At 37.6% G+C, this 12,744-nt stretch overlaps 1 protein-coding gene across 8 annotated transcripts in view; it reads left to right on the top strand.

Annotated features, from left to right (window-relative positions):
- The window catches only part of Numb (NUMB endocytic adaptor protein), a 118,560-nt gene that overhangs the window by 41,724 nt on the left and 64,092 nt on the right, over positions 1 to 12,744 (top strand). Inside the window, exon 3 of one of the 8 annotated variants that reach the window (XM_052185470.1) lies at positions 2,368 to 2,420. The exons of the other annotated variants lie outside the window; for them this stretch is intronic. The gene's annotated coding sequence lies outside the window, so the exon portion shown is untranslated. The remainder of the gene's footprint in view (positions 1 to 2,367; positions 2,421 to 12,744) is intronic. 8 annotated transcript variants of the gene reach the window in all.

Genomic DNA, 12,744 nt, shown 5'->3' on the forward strand with positions numbered 1-12,744 from the left:
GCCTGTACTGAAAGCCTAAAGAACCTGGAGTCTGATGTCCACAGACAGTGGCAACAGCAGCAGATGCACTTACTACTCAGGAAGAGTGGAGTTTGCTCACACTGTCGGCTTCCTTCCACCTTTTGTTCCATTTCCCCCATCCATCTCCCCAGGCCCCCTTGCCTGTTAAAGGTGCCACCTGTATTCAGGGCGGGTTTTTTCCTCCTTAGTTGCTGCTGTGTATGCCAATTGTGTATAGAAATGTTCTCACAGATGTACTTAGAAGAATGCTTTACTAAATGTTTTAGTTGTTTTTCCACCTAGGCAAGTTGACAGTCAAGATTAATCATCAAAATGCCTAATACAGAGAAAAAAAGATTTTGGATGTTATTTTGTGATAACAAAATAATAAATACATAATTATAATTAAAAGCAGAGGCAAAGTACACAAACAAGACAAAATATAAGATTTATAGCTTAGACTTTGTTTTCCTCTTTACCCCAAATAAGCTAGTAATTTTACAATCTAGGTGGAGTTTTTCCTCCTTATTTGAATAATTTGAGAATTATTTGAGGAACTGGTGTCCAATTTTAAATTTGAAAAACTAGTGTCATCCACCGGGTTTTTTTTTTTTTTTTGTGTGTGTGTGTGTGTGTGTGTGTCTCTTTGCTTCCTTTGAGAAAACTATATATATACTCTCTTTTTAGAATTATACAATCCTACTTGGTAAATTTCTTGTAAATTAGTTGTAAAAACATTCATTGATACAAGAAAACTTAAAGAGTTGTGTAGTAGTTGGTTGGTTGTCTTGTTGATGAAGTTACAATTATATATATTTCCTGTGACAGATTACACCTAGATTGAATGCAACACTATGATTCTGTTAGATAATGCTCCAGTCATTACAGAATTCTATGTCCAGTTTTATATTTATGTTTGTGGAAAATAAAGGAAGGTAAGGTAAGCTTATCAGAATAGAAGGCTTCCTATCATTTTGTTTAAACTTTTATTTTGAAATGGTTTTAGATTCACAAGAATTTGTAGCAAGAAGTCAGTAAAGTGCTCATTACCTAGTTCTTCCCTACAGGTTATATATTACACTGTTACAGAAGGAAATCCAGACCAGGAAAATATATTAACTACAATTTTTATTATGAAACCTTTCAGATATACAAAATAGTACAAGAATACAAGAATAGTATGTTGAGGTCTCTGTATTTATACTGATAATTCAGCAATGTTTTTTAATTACATTATGTGTGGGGGGGGGGAGGAGGGGAGAGAAGAGACAGAGACATAGAAACATACCTGCCTTAGTTAATGGGTCGACGTCAGAGGGCAATGTGCATGGGTTTTTTCCTTCTACCACATGGATCCTAGGGATTAAACTCAGGTCAGGCTCTGCTCACTGGGCCTTCTTGCTGGCCCAGTTTTGTAGTTTTCATATAACAGTCGGTAGCACTCAGTGAGAGGTCCTTGACTAACTTCTTGTTGAATGTATACATTCAGATTTTACTTCTTTGCTGATTAGACACAAAATGAAACAAAAAGTCCACAAAAAATGCCATCGAGTTTCTTTGCGTTAATTGAATCTCTGTGGATCAGTAAATACTGTGACCTTTAAAATCTTTAGCATGACTACATATTTTTAGATTGGAATTCTTTATTTCTATTTTCATCTTTCTGGCAGAATTTCCATGTGGTGGTTAGTTAAGACAAAGGGCTCTCCTTCTAGAGTCCAGGCAGTTTAAAAATGAGTTTCTCAAAATCTTCTTTCTTTGTGATATGTACTTACTAGACAGAGTAGCCACTGTATCTTATTAGTAAGAGAACTTATTGCCAAAACATCCACTAGAGCAGAAAGCTGACCAGCCTAATGCTGATGAGTTGTTGTTTTAAACCTGTGAAATTATTAGCAACATTAGAGCACTGGACCAACTCTTTCCTTCTTAGAGGTAGAAAAGAGGATAAGGAAGGATACTGAACTGCTGTGAAGGATTAAGTAGTACAGTAAATGAATATTTAATTATCTGTAGTCATTTTGATCAAAGCTTTTCATTAGGTATAATGTGAAGGCCTCTAAGATGTAGCAGTTCCCAGATCACATTAAAGAAATAAAGGGGCATAAGTAATCCTAGTACTTTTTCTTTGTAAAAATCTAGAAAAGCCCACTAGTTATGTTTTAGCTAGATTTCACAGTTCATTATTGTATAAGTATATTCACTTTACTTTTTAAAATCTTTTCATTGATTTTTATACTTCACAATTTTACTTCATAATTTAGCCAATGGCTAAACTTTAACTTTATCACACTAATTCACCCTTGTTCAACTTTTATTTATTTATTTATTTACTTATTTACTTATTTATTGTTTTTTTGTATGTAGCCCTTGCTGACCTGGAACTCACCATGTAGAACAGGCTGGCCTCAAACTTAAAAGTAAGTTAAGAAAGCATTTATTTTTGCTTATAGTTTGAGGGCATCATGCTGGTGAAGTCTTAGCTACAGACACTAAGAGGCAGCTGGTTATGGTATCCAAAGTCCAAAAGCAGACTGATGAATGCTCTGAAATTGCAGAGGAAGATTCTAATGACTCCTTCACTGTTTAGCATCCTTCAAGTTCAATTTTGGTTTTCATATATTATAAACTAAACTTAGCTCAACTAATTTTCCTGTTATACTTGCTCACCCTTTTTTATTCTCATTCAACTTCCCAACATGTACCCTTTGGTCTGGTTTGGTGACGTACTGAATTTTAGTAAGAGTTGATTGCCTGAGTTTGATGGGGGAATGTTAGTTACTGGAAATAGACCAGTTATTAGTGGCTGCATCATTGAAGATTTAAAATAGCCTCCTTCTGCACCCCATCCATATGGAATGTTGAAATACCCTGTTTTCTGCAGATCTTATTTAGGTAAGCACAGGCATTCTTAGTTCATGAGTGTTGTTGCTATGTCATATCCAGAAGGCAGAATTTCATAGGACTCTTCCTTATTGTCTGGTACTTACATTCTTTCTGTTCTCTTCTTGGTGATTGCCCTGAACCTGGAGGATGTAATATAGATACTTATTAGATACTGGTCTTTGCACTTTGACCAGTTGTTAGTTTCTGCATTAATTAATGCCTTCTATACATAACTTTCTCCCACATCTATGCATTCTGAGCCTCAAACCATGGAAAGTCTCATCCATATTTAGAGTGTATCTTTCCACTTCATGTAACCTAATCAGATAATACATCAGAGGAATCTCTATAGTTTTGTCTCCTTGATTTTTAGATCGTGTCAGTTGAGAATCATTAACTATTACAACTCTAATCCTTGTGAACTCAAACATATCACTTATCTGTAGCCTTCCCTCCTTGTCTCTGTAGGCTCACGGCCATCTCACAATGCAAAAATATATTATCTAACTTTAAAAGACTTCATATTCTTTAGTACGTCCAACACTACTTAAACATGTAAATGCAGCATCTCTTGTAAGACTTAGGCAGGTTTTTTTTCTTTTTTTACCCCCCTCCAAACAGGATTTCTCTGTGTAGCCTGGCTGTCCTGGAACTTGCTTTGTAGACCAGGCTGGTGTTGAACTCAGATCTATTTGCCTTTGAATCCCAAGTGCTAGGATTAAAGATTTGCACCACCACCACTTTAGGCAATCTCTAACTATGAACTCTTGAGCAAACAAAACACAGATTGCATACTCCAACATACAATAATACCAAATAAACATTATTTCCATGGGAATAAGGGAATTGCAAGGAAAGATGAGATTAAATTCAACAGGGAAACACCAGAGCATGTAGCTTCATGTCTGGCATCTGGACCTTGTGATGGAATCATCTGCACTTCAGAAGGCTTTGTCCAGACCCACTCCTCCAGCTCTGATGCTTGTACCATGCATGCCCTCTCTTTTGAGCCAGTGCTGTTCTATGCCTGACACTTCCTCAGCAGACATTCCATTACTTCAGCATCTCTGGTGTACTGGTGTCTCCAGCGTAACTTAGGCTTGACTTTGTGTTGTGTTTTGTTATGTTTTGTTGTTTGTTTGGTTTTTCCAGACAGGGTCTCTGTGTAGCTCTGACTGTCCTGGAACTCGCTATAGAGACCAGGCTGGCCTCCCTCTCACAGAGATGCACCTGTGTCTTCTTCCTGACTACTGGGATTAAAGGCATTTGTCACAATGCCCGGCTTACTTGGGCTTCACTTTTGTAACTTCAGACAGCGACCTCTCAGAACTTCCTTGTTGGGATTTTGGTTCTGGAACACATTTCAGAGAGCCACTCTGAAATCAAGAAACAAGACTCCATGACCGGGGAGGTGGAGAGATGGCTCAGGTTCTCCCAGAGGTCCTGAGTTCAATTCCCAGCAACCATATGGTGGCTAACAACCATTTGTAATTGGGTCCTATGCTCTCTCCTGGTATGTCTGAAGACAGTGTAGTGTATTCATATACATAAAATGAATCAATGTTTTGTTTTGTTTTTTCCCCCGAGACAGGGTTTCTCTGGGTAGCCCTGGCTGTCCTGGAACTCACTCTGTAGACCAGGCTGGCCTCGAAATCCGCCTGCCTCTGTCTCTGCCTCCCAAGTGCTGAGATTAAAGGCGTGCACCACCATCAATCAGCTAATGTTTTTGTTTTTTTAAAAAGGCTCCTTGACCTCTTGTGTCTTGCATTTTTCATGCTTTCAAAAATGAGTACTACATAGATAGTACTGACAAGATCAAAGATGTAGCCTGGCCTCTTTAGACCTCAATTCTGGCAACCTTGATATGCTTTGATGGCTGAATCTATCTGTATTCTAAGAAAACACTTTCTTAGAGTTTTTGAGCAGGGAAGTCAGACTTCAACATTCTAAGTTAGGTGAATGGTTTTTATAAGCTGGTATCTTTGCCTTCAGGACACTTTCCCTTTTGTGCTTGTGAAGAGAGTGTTGTTTCTATCTATTGTAATGAACTTTCAGGACCAACAGCAACTGGGGAGGGAAGGTTTTCTTTTTTTCACACTTCCTGCTCACAGTCCTGCAGGGCAGGATCCTGGAGGCAGGCGCTAAAGCAGAGGTGTCTAGGATGCTGCTCATTGGCTTGTTCTCACGGTTTTCTCAACCTGCTGCCTTAGAAGGTGCCATATCTGGGGTGATGCCACCCACAATAGGCTAAACACTTCAATATCAATCAGTAATTAGGAAAACGCCTTCCTTGCTTCCTATCACCCTATTTGACCAAGAGGTAATTTTTCCGTTGCGGTGTCTTCCTTTCAGAAGACTCTAGCTTATGTCAAGTTGACATAAACTAGCCAGCACACTTTGTTGTAAGCACCCTCCTTATCTGCAATTTAAACTTGCTTACAAAAACTTTTCTTTCTCATTTTTTCTTGATTATTTACTGTCTCACTATAGATCCGAACAAAAACAGTGGGCAGTAACTATGCCATAGCCTAAATACTATGCTGCTTTTGCCAAAGAAATTAGTCCAGTACTTTTAAATTGAAATACTCAAGTTCTCAGAACATGAGCAGAATACAACTGGGTTTTTTAGAATATCTCATGTTGCTACCATCTGTTTCTTAGCTTCCAACGCTCCCACCAGAATGGCCTGTTAAGCTCTTCTTGAGATATTAATAAGGCTTTCAATCAGAAGCTCTGAACTCTTTCTACAAATTACTTTCAAAGACCTAAGAACTACATGATCAGATTTAGAACAGCAGTGACCCCACTTCTGATCCCAGTTTTCTCTATTAGTTACCTTTCTAATTACTAAATATGATAAAATACCCAACAAAGCTATGTAAGGGAGATAGGATTACGTTAGCTCACAGTTTAAGGTTACTGTCTCTCATAGTGGGAGCATCATGGCAGCAGGCACTTAAGGTATCTGGTCACCAAGTACCTAGGTCAGGAAGCAGAGAGCAGTGAATGTGTGTGCACAGCTCTCTTCTTTGGTACTGCCACATTTAAAGGGAATCTTTCTGTTTCAGTTTAGCTGATCTAGACAACCTCACGGTCATGTACAAAGGCTTGTTTCTTTGACAGTTTTAGCTATATCAGGTTGAAGATCAATTATAGCTGTTCCTCGAGGCAGCAGTATCATGGTGGTTATGCATGGCACCACCACCTGTTTTCCACTGGGAAGCATACAAAAGGGGAAGAGGCGGGAGCTGGCGTCCTTGCTTCAATTCAGGAGATTTCTCATTAGGCTTCAATTTCAGTTGTAGAGCATTTATCTAGCATGTGCTAGACCCTGGATTCCAAGCTCTATCTAATCAAAAAAAATTTTTTTTTTTAAAAAAAGGAACGGGCTTTTAACACCTACACTTTCGAGAGACGGGGCTCAAACTATAGCAACCAGATGTCTATAGGGGAGCACAGCTGACCCTGCTTGAAGATCACTGGTCCACATTTAAGCATATTAGTATTTACTAATACACATTTAAGTTCTGTAGCTTCTGTTGCATTAAAGCTTAGTGTCTGATAGTTCATATTTGGTGGACTAGCATTTGCTGTGAATATGCTGATCTCTGATCTTCTGGTCGTTTGGTTGAGACCAGATGAAATAAAATAAAACTCATATACTTATTGGTTCATAGGTTTTTGTCCAGTATACATGTAAAGAAGCATTTTTCTCTTTTTATGTGAGTTCCAACATTCGCCTGATGGTTTCATTTCTGGAAGTAGCAGGTGAGAAGTCCAGTTGTGCAAACGCTTTTCGAGTCTCAGCTATATCACATTTTCTAACATTTTAGTGGCCATAGCAAGTCAGCACAACCAAGCCAAAATTCTCAAGGAACAGAGATAGATTCCATCCCTTGATCTAAGGACTAACAAAGCCATATTGCAAAGAGTTATGCATAAAGAATATGAAGAATTATTGTAGCAGTTTTACACACAATTCACAGTTGTTCCCTGTGCCTGGTAGCCCTTTCATCCAAGATATTATTTCTATATAGTCTTTCTAGTTTTGGTTTCATTGTTATTTGACATAATCTAGGATTATTTACTTTTACCCATGTTTCTTCTTTGTAGTGTTATTTCTTCCCTGTTACCATGCTCCCATCTGGAATTTCCTTTTCTGTTTTGTTTCTTTGTTTTGAGACATGGTTTCTCCATATAGCCCTAGATGTCCAAGTATTCTCTTTATATAGACAAGGCTTGCCCTCAAGCTAAGAGATTCACCTGCCTCTGCCTCCTGAGTGTTGGGATTTAAAGGCATGAGTCACCGTTCCCTGCTGGAATTTTCTTGCTTTTTTCTAAAAGATTTATTTATTTTATGTATATAAATACACAGTCACTGTCTTCAGACACACAAAAAGAGGATGTTGTATCCTGTTACAGATGATTGTGAGCCACTGTATGGTTGCTGGGAATTGAACTCAGGACCTGCTGAGCCATTTCTCCAGCCCAATTTTCTTGCTCTTTTTTCTTTTCCAACATAATGTTTGTATTGATTATTTGGGAATTTTCACATAATGCGCCCTGATCACAGTCACTTCCCAATTCTCCCTTGCCCACTCTTAGTTTTTGTGCCCCCCCCCCCCAGGGAAAAAATAAAGAGAAAAAAGGAAAGACAAGCAAACAAATGAAAACATACAAGTCTAATTTGTGTTGACCATGTACCTACTGGAGTATGCTCCAACTCACAGTGGCCAACCCATTTGTGGCAAACACCTTTAATCCCAGCACTCTGGAGACAGAGGCAGGAAGATCTCTGACTTCTTCCAGGAAAGCCAGAAATCCAGTCTTAAAAACAAAAAAATAGCCCTTCCACCCTCCATTTGCACCAGGGAGCCAGGTGGCTCCACAACTTTCTGTGCACAGCTCACCAGGAGAAAGTGATCTCCTAGCAGCGCTTTCACTTCTGAGCCTGGAGGTGAGATCTCCACCTTCTGTCTAGAGGAGAACAGCTAGGAGCACACAGGGCATATGATCCAGCAGAGCTGCTGGGACAGGAGTCTTCCAGCCACCATTTGCACCAGGGAGCCAGGCTGTTCCACAACCTTCTGTACATGGCCCACCAGGAGAGAGTGATCCTAGGAGTATAGACACAGGCTTACAGGTCCATAGGAGGGACAAGCTCTATCCGGAGACAGCAAGACCAATTAATACCAGAGATAAGCAGATGGCAAAAGGCAAGTGCAAGAAACGTACCAACAGAAACCAAGGCTACTTGGCAACATCAGAACCCAGTTCTCCCACCACAGCAAGTCCTGGGTACCCCAACACACTGGAAAAGCAAGACTTGGATTTAAAATCTCATCTCATGATGCTGATAGAGAACTTCAAGAAGGATATAAATATCTCCCTTAGAGAAATACAGGAGAACATGGGTCAACAAGTAAAAGCCATTCCAGAGGAAACACAAAAATCCCTTAAAGAATTACAGGAAAACAAAAAAACAAGTGAAGAACTGAACAAAACCACCCAGGATCTAAAAGTAGAAGTAGAAACAATAAATCACAAAGTGAGATATCTCTAGAGATAGAAAATCTCTCGGAAAAAATTCAGGAGTCATAGATGCAAGCTTCAGCAACAATACCAGACATAGAAGAAAGAATCTCAGGTGCTGAAGATACTGTAGAAAACATTGACTCAGCAGTCAAAGAAAATGCAAAATGCAAAAAGCTTCTAACCTAAAACATCCAGGAACCCCAGGTCACAATGAGAAGACCAAACCTAAGGATTATAGGTATAGAAGAAAATAAAGATTTACAACTTAAAGGGCCAGTAAATATCTTCAACAAAATTATAGAAGGGAAAACTTTCCTAACCTAAAGAAAGAGATGCCCATGAACATATAAGAAGCCTACAGAACTCCAGACCAGAAAGTCCTCCTGGCACATAATAATCAAAACACCAAATGCACTAAACAAAGAAAGAATACTAAAAGCAGTAAAAGGGAGAAGGTCAAGTAACTTATAAAGGCAGGCCTATCAGAATTACACCAGACTTCTCACCTGAGACGATGAAAGCTAGAAGATCCTGGGCAGATCTTGTGCAGACCCTAGGAGAGCACAAATGCCAGCCCAGACTTCTATACCCAGCAAAACTCTCAGTCACCATAGATGGAGAAACCAAGATGTTCCATGATTTACACAATTTTACACAATATCTTTCCATAAATCCAGCCCTTCAAAGGATAATAGATGGAAAATGCCAACACAAGGAGGGAACCTATACCCTAGAAAAAGCAAGAAAGTAATCTTTCAACAAACCCAAAATAAAGTAATCACACAAACATAAAAATAACATCAAAAATAACAGGAAGCAACATTGATATTAATATCTCTGAACAGCAATGGACTCAACTTTCCCCCCAAAAACCATAGACTAACAGATAATAGTTTTCATGTAAATCTCCAATTTTATTAGAAAATGTTTGTAATTTCTCTTTCAATTAATTTAGTAATGTTTTTATGTCTACCATTTTATCTATATTATTTTATATGATAATCTTCAATTTTAACATGTTTTTCTACATATTTCTTGAATTTTACCAGAAATATTTTCCTTGCATATCTTCAGTTTTATCAGAAAATGTTTATAATTCTACTTTCAATCAACTTAGAAATATTTTTAGGCCTACCATTTTATCTGTAATTTTCCATGATAATCTTCAATTTTAACATGTTTTCCTACAATTTTATCAGAAATATTTTCTATGTAACTCTTCAATTGTATCATAAAATGTTTCTACTTCCTTTTTCAATTTTTAATTTAGCAATTTTTAATGTCTACCATTTTACTCTTTAATTTTCCATGAAAATTATCAATTTTAACATGTTTTTCTATATATTTCTTCAGTTTTGTCAGAAATATTTTCCATGTAAATCTTAACTTTTATCATAAAATGTTTTTACTTTTTCAATAAAAAAATGAAAAAACAAAAATATAAAAAATCGAATATTTCACTGGATTGTTCTTAATAGATAGCTTTCTAAATTTTGCCCTAATTTTTGTTTATGTCATGTTTATCTCATGTTTATGAGACATGATTATCAGAATTACAAGTTAACAACTCATTTTCTTTCAACCTTTTAAGTATTTCATTCTATTGTATTCTTAGTTCATTGTTTTAATTAAAGAAGCAATGCTTTGTTTTCAGTAATCCACCTGTGTTTTCTCTATGTTTAAAATATTTGAGGCTCCTTGCTGATACTTGGCTTTTGCCAAGTTTGTACTACCTCTTCTAATGTTTCAGTCATTTTTTTTCTGTATTGTAGATACTGGTATGTTAAATCTTGCCTTGAGTTTCCAGTATCTGTATGCTGTTTTCCTTTTTTTTTTTTTTTAATTTATTTATTATATGTAAGTACACTGTAGCTGTCTTCAGATACTCCAGAAGAGGGTGTCAGATCTAGTTATGGATGGTTGTGAGCCACCATGTGGTTGCTGGGATTTGAATTTAGGACCTCTGGAAGAGCAGTCAGTGCTCTTAACCGCTAAGCCATCTCTCCAGCCCGCTGTTTTCCTTTAAAAACAAGCAACAAACAAAAGCCTCCAAGTTCTCATACGCCCCAGGCTATTTATCCCAGGTCTATATGTCCCAGGGTGTGTAGTCAAGAATGACCTTGTATTTCTGATTGCCTCTACCTCTGTGGTGTTCGGCTTATAGACCTGTTTTATGAACAGATTGATCTTAGGGCTTCCTGTGTTGCTAGGCAAGCACTCTACCAACTACACTCCATCCCTGGCCACTGTCATGCTGTTTTCTGTACTTTCAAACCTTTTTTCCCTCAATGCTTCACCTGTTCTGTACAGATGTACTCTCTAGTTCACTTAATGTCTAATCTGCTAAAGGCATCTGTTACTTTGCTAATTATATAGTATTTTTTTAGTTCTAGAATACCAAGGTTCTTTGTTGTTGTTTGTTTTATATATTCCAATTCTCTGCTAAAATTCTTATTTTGTCACCTATTTTCCTGAACATACTAATCATAGTTATTTTCAGGTTTATACTTGGTAATTACAATGTTTAGATCCTTTGGGGGTTTTGTTTTGTTTGTTTCTGTGTTGTCTGCTTTTTCTCTTGGCTTTCAGTCATTTGCTCCTCTCTCCTACTTTCCCTAGTAATTTTAGAAATGAATGTCAAAACTTGTATATGAGGAATGCTCCTGATGATTTGGTTTCTAAAAGGGGATCTAATTTTCTTCTGATGGCCGTTAAAAGGAGAAGCAAGTCACCTTGATCCATTGTAGGATTGAGATAGCTTAGCCTTTGTTTTAGGCTTTTCAAGGGCTGGTTTAAATCCAGTTTCCACTTCAAGCATTGCCCTTCAGAGGGATCAGATGGAGTCCTGGGGTGTTTGCCAGGACCTTTCATTTTGCCAGGTCTTGAACTCTTAATTTTTTCTCTCTTAGTCAATCTGAAAATTCTACTTTTATATATGTACTTTAAAATAGGATGTTTGTTTACTTTTTGGCCTCTTCCCTCATCCAGGTTAGGAGTCACTAAATTACTCTGAGAACAGAAGCAATACAAGATGTCTAGAGTTATTTTTCTGTGGTTTCTTTTTCTCTGGATTTTTAGCCCTCTGTGCTGACTAGTCTTAGGCCAGCTTGACACACAAATTAGTTATCTGAAAGGAGGGCACCTCAATTGAGAAAAATGGCTTCATAAGATCTGGCTCAAGTACCACCTCTTTTGATTCTTAATAATATGAAAAATAACAAATTAACACATATTGATCATTAATTTGCTGTATGAGAATTCTGCCCTCATACAGCTTCCATTCTTGCAGGGAAAACGGTTATTGAGCACCTATTTATTTAACATTGTAATAAACAGCAAAGTAGAGGTTCATATTATTAGAAACTTTTAGAGGTAACTGGCTTGGTGACAGTGTGGAGGTGGGTAAGGGCAGCTACTTTGAAGAGGCGGTAATTGAGCAGGGCTCTGAAGGATATACAGATCAATTTCAGGGAAAGTAATGCTTGTGAGAACTACAGATTGCAGACTTTGAGATGAGAATCGTGGAAAATTTAAAGCTTCAAAGAAGCTGAGGTCGTTGTTAGCCTGATAAGGCTAAGTCATGCTAACTTTGTAAGTCATAGTAAGGGTTTTTCTTACAGTTTTCCTTTTTTTCTTCCAGCTCCAATCTGATCATTAATATGACTCTACTCTTTCATTAGTCTCCTCTGCCCCAGACAGATGTGTTCTATAGAATTATATTAGGTTCTTTTACTGATGAAATTCTAAATAAAATTATAAATTCTATAGTAGATTAAAGAAAATGTGGATATTCTGCAGTGCTGGAGCTTGAATCAGAGTCTTATACATAACTGTGTCCTCAGCCTAAACAGTCACTTTAGTATCAAACTAAGTTTAATGTTAAGTGTAGCTCCATGAATTTCTTTAAGATATTAATAAGTGGTTTTTATTATTTAAGTTTTTAAATTTATCCATTGAGAATTTCATACATGTATAGAGTAAAATAAGATCACACATATCTTTTTCCTCTCTAACTCCTCCCAGATTCCTCCTAACACATATCCCTCCCAACTCCTTGTCCTATTATTTTTTTAAATAATCTGCTAAATCTGGCTAGTGCGGCCCATATGGGCATGACTGTGAGACCATTCACTGCATCTTGGACAGTTCACCAGTAGCTAAATCTCCAAAGAAGGATTGATTCTCAGTCCCCCAGTGGCCAGCTTCCATCAGTTCCTCATCTGGGGACTATGGCCTTGGTAGCCCATCCATACTAGAATTCGATCTTGTTTGTGCAAGTCCTAGTGGGAACCACAGCTTCTGTGCATTTGGGAGTGTATCTGC

This window comes from Apodemus sylvaticus, chromosome 6, assembly GCF_947179515.1.
Source record: "Apodemus sylvaticus chromosome 6, mApoSyl1.1, whole genome shotgun sequence".
Lineage (NCBI taxonomy): Eukaryota > Metazoa > Chordata > Mammalia > Rodentia > Muridae > Apodemus > Apodemus sylvaticus.